The sequence below is a fragment of the Octodon degus genome, unplaced genomic scaffold (assembly GCF_000260255.1).
Source record: "Octodon degus isolate 3935 unplaced genomic scaffold, OctDeg1.0 scaffold00082, whole genome shotgun sequence".
NCBI classification, from domain to species: Eukaryota; Metazoa; Chordata; class Mammalia; order Rodentia; family Octodontidae; genus Octodon; species Octodon degus.
Window position 1 is genome coordinate 7,179,916 of NW_004524658.1, and position 6,538 is coordinate 7,186,453.

Below are 6,538 nucleotides of genomic sequence, written 5' to 3' on the forward strand. Positions count from 1 at the left end.
GTGTATTATTTGTTGAAACTGTACTTCCGATTTGATTTGAAACTGTCTCATTGCTGTTTATCAATAAAACTATAGAAAAAAAATAAAAAATAAAAAAAAATAATACATGGGATGTAATGTGTGGTTTCAAAACATTTTGCTCTAGTGAAAGCAGTTTAATGCTAAAGATAGAATAGGAAACTAGCTGAGGTTGCATTAACTCTCTCTCCCTGGAAACCGTTATTACAGTTGCTGTTCACATTTGCACCTGTTCAGATAGAAACTCATCAATCATGTAAACTTAGGACCAGATTCTGATCTCTTATGCATACCATAAATTGTCACGTATCTCTTTTCCACCAAAAGGAAAAAAGAAGCCTCAGTAACATCTGAGATTAAACTCTGTCCTGTCCTTTCATATTGATTTTATTTTTATCTAACTGAAAAGCTAAACGCAATGTCAGATGAGGGAAGAAAATAATTCCTATCAGGATTTTTCTTTTTTATGTAAAATCTTAACAGATTTGACAATGCATATATATCTAAAATCATGATTGTAGACCTAGAAAAGAGAAATTATTCATACCTTTTAAAATGGAATCTCATACTTTTGCAATCATCTAACATGAATTGTAGGAGACTGTGTTATAAAAAGAAAAAAAAAACTCTACCTAAAGTTATAATATATGACAAGCAAGCAAAGCCTGTTTACATAAAATATGGAATTTAGCCAGAGAGATAGCTTAGCAGCTTAAGCGCCTACCTGGCAAGCTCAAAATCCTGAGTTTGACCCCTGGTACCATAAGAAAAAAGCAAGATTTATAGATTTTATTTTTCTTTTCATAAAAATTTAACAGTTTTAGTTAAGCTTACCAGTAAAATAAAATTTTCAAATCATAAATCTTTTTCAGTTTTTAAAATTATAATTATTAAAAGATTGGACAATAAAATTTTTACTTAGATGCTCCTACAGCTTAGGAACACTAGTTCAATTTATGTACACTTTTTTTTTTCTTTTTTTTTTTTTTTGAAACTGGAGATTGAATTGGCCCTTCCTCTTGCCAGGCAAGTGCTTATTTTGTGGGCCCCTATGCCCACTTTCTTTAAGAATTTGTTTTTGTTTTTGTTTTTGTTTTTTTACATTTATTTATTTATTTTGTGTGTGTGTGTGTGTGTGTGGCCAGCTCAGCCAGGGGGCGGGGCTGGCTGGCATGTGGTGCTGGGGATTGAACCATGGTCCCTGTGCTTTGCATAGCTTAGCTTGTTGCAAGTAGGTGCTTTAGACTACTGAGCCATCTCACCAGCCCCTAAGAATTTGTTAATAGTAGATTACTAGGCTGGGCCTTTTTAGGGCATACAATGAGGTGATTCTTGTACTACCCTACCTCACAGAAGAGTAGTTTAGTAGAACAAAAACACACGTACTAGACATGGGTATGTACAAAATAGGGAAACTTTGAGAGTATAGCTTTGAGTACATTTCAGAGAGGATTATTTTTATGTGCCACTTTTTAATTCTATTTCCAAATAGCAAGTGATCATTAAGAGAGCCTGTCATAGTGTCTGAAACATATTAAGTGCTCATTAAATTTGGAAGCACTAGGAAAATATTCTTTCATGCCTGAAATTGAAAGGTAGGCTAGAGGTATTGTGATTCTTTGTGCACAAATTAACTGTCTTTGTGGATAAATCTGCTATTTTAGAATTATGCTTATTTTTATCTAGGTGCTGCCATTTTTATGACCTTAGGTAAATTTTTTTTCTGAATTTCTGTTTCTTCATCTGCTATAATAGTTTAAGTTAGAAAACATGAATACAAGCTGAGCATGATGGTGCAGGCATGCTTGTAGTCCCAGCACTTAGGAGTGTTCACCAGTTCAACGCCACACTGGGCCACCTACTAAGTTCAAAGCCAGCCTGAACTATACAGTGAGACCCTAACTTGAAAAAACGAAAAAGAAAAAATATATATTTATAGTCAAAATTGAGTCTGATCCATTTATATATTCTACTACAGGTAAAAGAATTACATTCCTCTTTATGGTTTGAATATAAAGACCCTGGACTTTTATCTGGTACCTTCATTCCATTTGGAGCTTTTCTTCTATACTTCCCACTTTGACCACTTTATTCCTAAGTATATGGAAAAGGCTTTAATTTTATTTATTTTTTATTCATTTGGTATAGGATTTTGCAATTAAGACTGGTAGTGATCCTCCTGCGTCAACTTCCCAAGCACTGGAATTACAGGGATGTACCACCACGCTCAGGGCCAGTGCAAACATGCCATACCAGGGATTGAACCTGGGTCCCTGTGGTTGCCAGGCAGGCACTTAGGCCACTGAGCTATCTCCTCAGCCCCAGAAAGAGCTTTAGTGGTTAAAACATTGTTATACCTCAGGAAAACCAAAGGTCTTTTATTTTCTCTGCTTTCCCTTGTACTATTTCCATGGAAGAAGCTTAGTTTTAAAAAATTAGTAAACATATTATCAGTGTACTGTGTGATTTTTTTGTGTTTATATATTATAAAACGAAGTAGTGTAAATAAAATATTCATTACCTCAAAGATTTATTGTTTCTTTGTGTGAGAATATTCAAACGCTCTCTTCTATTATGACATACACAATGTATTATTATTAAATACAGTCATGCTCTGTACAGCAGAATACAAGGACATACTCCTCCTACCACACCCACTAACCACCCTTTCCTCATCCATCCCTCTCCAGGCTCTCCTAGCCATTATTTTGCTCTATACTTTTATGAGTTTGATGTTTTTTTTTAATTCCATACAAATGAGATCATTTCACCAGTGTCCTCCAGGTTCATCTGCTATGGCATGCTAAAGTTCATCATTTTTAAGATCTGAATAATGTTCTATTCTGTGTGTGCACATGTATATTTGTATATGTATGTGTGTAGTAAAATCTTCATTTATGAGCATAAATAATTCCAGAAACATGCTTATAAGCCAAAGCATTTATATATCAAAGCAAATTTCTTCATAAGAAACAATGCAAACTCATATGATTTGTTCTGTGACCCAAAATGCAAAAGAATAAAGAGAATGCAAAGCATAAAGAAAAATAAATTAACCTACACTTACCTTTGAGAATATTCGTAGCTGGCACGAGGGAGATGAGAGAGTGAAGTTATTGTGTAGAATGACTCTAACTTATGAAATTACTGCTATTGGCCCAGTGGAATTTTTTAAAGAGAAAAAAATTAGCAATAAAACAGTTTCAGAACAGGTTAGGAGAGTTACAATACATTGCATACTGCTGTCTTCATAGTAGTTAAGAGTACAAGATATAGGCATGATATTTTGTTCAAACAATATTAGCACAAACATTTATTGTCAGTGACCTACAAGAAACTAGCTATATGACTATCTTAACTATCCTGTATATAAATTTTTTAACCTTTTCCTTTTCATCCTTTACCCCATTTCAGTTTGTCTTCTTTTGAGTGGCTTCTTCCTAATTTGCAATATCTTTTTACAGTTTGGATATTATTTACTTGTTCAGTTCTCATATCAGTGAGACAAGGAATCCTTTCTTGCATATGACTTTAGCAAGTTATCCAGTAACACTTGCTTTTTGCCTCTTTTTGACAATTTTATAGAAGTGTGACATTGTATTGTCATTAAACATACTACTGTTATAGCCTTATTCGGGTGGTACTTTTGTACAAAGTTTTGTTTCCTACATTTTACACATCTTCCTAATTTCATCTGAAGTGAGGCATTCCTCTACCTTCTCCTCTGAAGAGGAGATCTCCTTTTTAACCTTTTGGGAGGCCATCAGCCACAGTCCTGCAGCAGGAGAGAGAGAAGAACCCTTGGCTCAACTGTGATCATGTGACATTTAACCTCACTTACTACTACTCATGTGAGGCTTTACTTGTCAAGTTAAAGTTCATTGAGATGTTTGCTTTTCTTGCAGACAAATTACTCACAATCCAGGATTTTAACATTTTCTTTTCTAACTTGTTTCCTCCACATTTAGCTTTTGTCAAAGGTGCTACAGTCAACTCTGGCAACACATGTTTCCTCAATGCAGTGGTTTCATTTCCTTGAATATACACTGGAGTAGGATTGCTAGTTTGTGTGGATGTTCTTTTTTACTTTTGACACATGTATATATTCTTTTCTATCATGGTATAGTACTTTACATTCTCATCAATAGCAGGTAAGAAGATTCCTTTTTCTACTCCTTCCAAGTATTTATTATCTTTTGTCTTTTTTTATAGTAGCCAGTTTAACAGGTATAAGGTGATAATCTCATTGTGGATTTTGTTTTGCTTTGCTTTGCTATTAAGAGAGGGCCTCACTGTGTACTCCAGGATGGCCTTAAACTCACTGTGTAACCCAGGCTGGCCTCAGACTCACAGTGATTCTCCTACCTCAACTTCCTGAGTGTTGGAACTGCAGACTTATGCTAGTGTCAGACTTCATTGTGGTTTTGATTGATATTTCTCTGATGGTTGGTGATGCTGAAAATTTTCTGCATGCCTTTTGACCACTTGTATGTCTTCTTTAGAGAATTGCCTTCAATTCAGATTTTTATCCACTTTTTCATTTTAAATAAAGTACCTTATCAAACTAAAAATTTTTATACAGTTTACACACTTAAAATGTAAGGATAAATAGATTTTATCACATTGGCAGAGTTGTACAGCTATAACCACAGTTGAACTCGGGTCACATGTGCTATCCCAAATCAGAACACTCTGCCCACTGCTCTCTCCCGGCCTCTCTCCCACTAACTCTAGCCTATCACTGAGCAGCCCTCCTCGTAGACTTTCCTGTTGTGAGCACTTTTTTTTTTTTTTTAAACTAGATCATGCTTATAGCAACAAAAGAAACCTTAACCTATCCAAAAAGAAAATAAAATCCTACAGACAGAACTTTTACTCCAATTAGTGAAACCAGAGACCTTTACTGTTTTGTTTTGTTTTGTTTTGTTTTGTTTTTTTGTCTACTTTATAATCAGGTATTTTTCTTGCTCTATTGATTTATTTTGGTGTCTTGAAAATTCACGGTATTAACCTCAAGTCAGATGTACTCCATAGTTTACAAACATTTCTTCCCATTCCATAGGTTGTCTCTAGTCTGTTTTTTTTTTTTTTTTTTTTTTTTTTTTTTGGCGGAACTGGGGATTGAACTCAGACACTTGGGCTTGCCAGGCAAGCGCTTATTCTACTGAGCCATCTCCCCACCCCCCATTTTTCTTTCTTTTAAGTTTAATGAAATACCAGTGTTCTTTTTATTTTTGTTGTCTGTGCTTATTACTTTCAAATGTAATATTGCAGTAGGTTTGTTATTTTACATCTTACATTTTAATATATATGTATATATATTTTCTACATTATATAATATAATGTAATATAATATATATACAACTACATATATATCATGTCGAAAGAGGTCTGCTTTTATTGTATGGCATGTGGATATCCAATCTTTCCAGCATCATTTATTGAAGAGGTGGTTCTTTCTTTTGTTTGTATCTTTAGTGATTTTGTCAAGCAACAGTTTGCTCTAGATGCTTAGATTTATTTGAGTTCTCTATTCTATCCTTTTGATCTGTCTGTTTTTATGCCAGTTTTGTGCTGTTTTGGTTACCATAGCTTTGTATTATATTTTGAGACCCATGTGTTACTTCTTTAGCCGTTTTTTGTTTGTTTGTTTGTTTGTTTGTTTGTTTGGCAGAACTGGGGATTGAACTTAGGCCCTTGCACTTGCCAGGGAAGCGCTTATTCCACTGAGCCATCTCCCTGGCCCCAGCCTTTTTTCCTGTGCATGGGGATCACTTTGGCTATTCAAGGTCCCTTTATGGTCCTATGTGAATATTAGTGTAAGCTTTTCTGTCATTAAAGATGTCATTGTATCTTTAGATCATTTTGACCAGTGTGAATATTTTAACAATATTAATTCTTCCAATCTATGTCCATGGGTTTACTTTCCATTTATTTCTATCCTCTTTAATATCCTCATCAAAGCTCTTTAGCGCTTGCTTTAGCAGCACATATATTAAAAATTGGAATGCTAGAGAGAAGCATGGCCCCTGTACAAGGATGACATGCAAATTCGTGAAGCATTCCATATTTAAAAAAAAAAAAGCCTGAACAATTTTATCTTTACGTTTATAACCAGATGGGTGTGAGTATGGGTGTGTTATAAGTATAATTGTTTTTTTCTGATAATTTATTACTTATAGGGAGAAATTCCACTGATTTTTGCATATTGGTTTTATATCCTGCATCTTAACAATTTAGTAATTCTAAGAAGTTTTTGATGACGTTTTCAGTATTTTGTACATGAAAGCCCCTGTTGTCTGCCAATAAGTAGAACATGATTTCCTCAATTTCAATTTTTGTGACTTTTGTTTCACTGGCCTAATTATTCTAGCTAAGACATTAATTCTGTGTTGAATAGAAAGGATAAACTGTGTGCTTCTCTTTTCCTGATATTACAGAAACAGTTTTTAGGGGCTGGAGAGATGGCTCGGTGGTCTAAAGCACCTACTTAGAACAAGCTTAGCAAAAGCATCAGGGA

The 6,538-nt window shown here is 34.5% G+C and overlaps 1 protein-coding gene and 1 pseudogene across 4 annotated transcripts in view; both read left to right on the top strand.

Annotated features, from left to right (window-relative positions):
• Mbd5 (methyl-CpG binding domain protein 5) overlaps positions 1-6,538 on the top strand; it is a 479,901-nt gene that overhangs the window by 227,998 nt on the left and 245,365 nt on the right. The gene's annotated exons all lie outside the window — the stretch shown is intronic.
• On the top strand, positions 5,994-6,092 carry LOC111818188 (annotated as a pseudogene).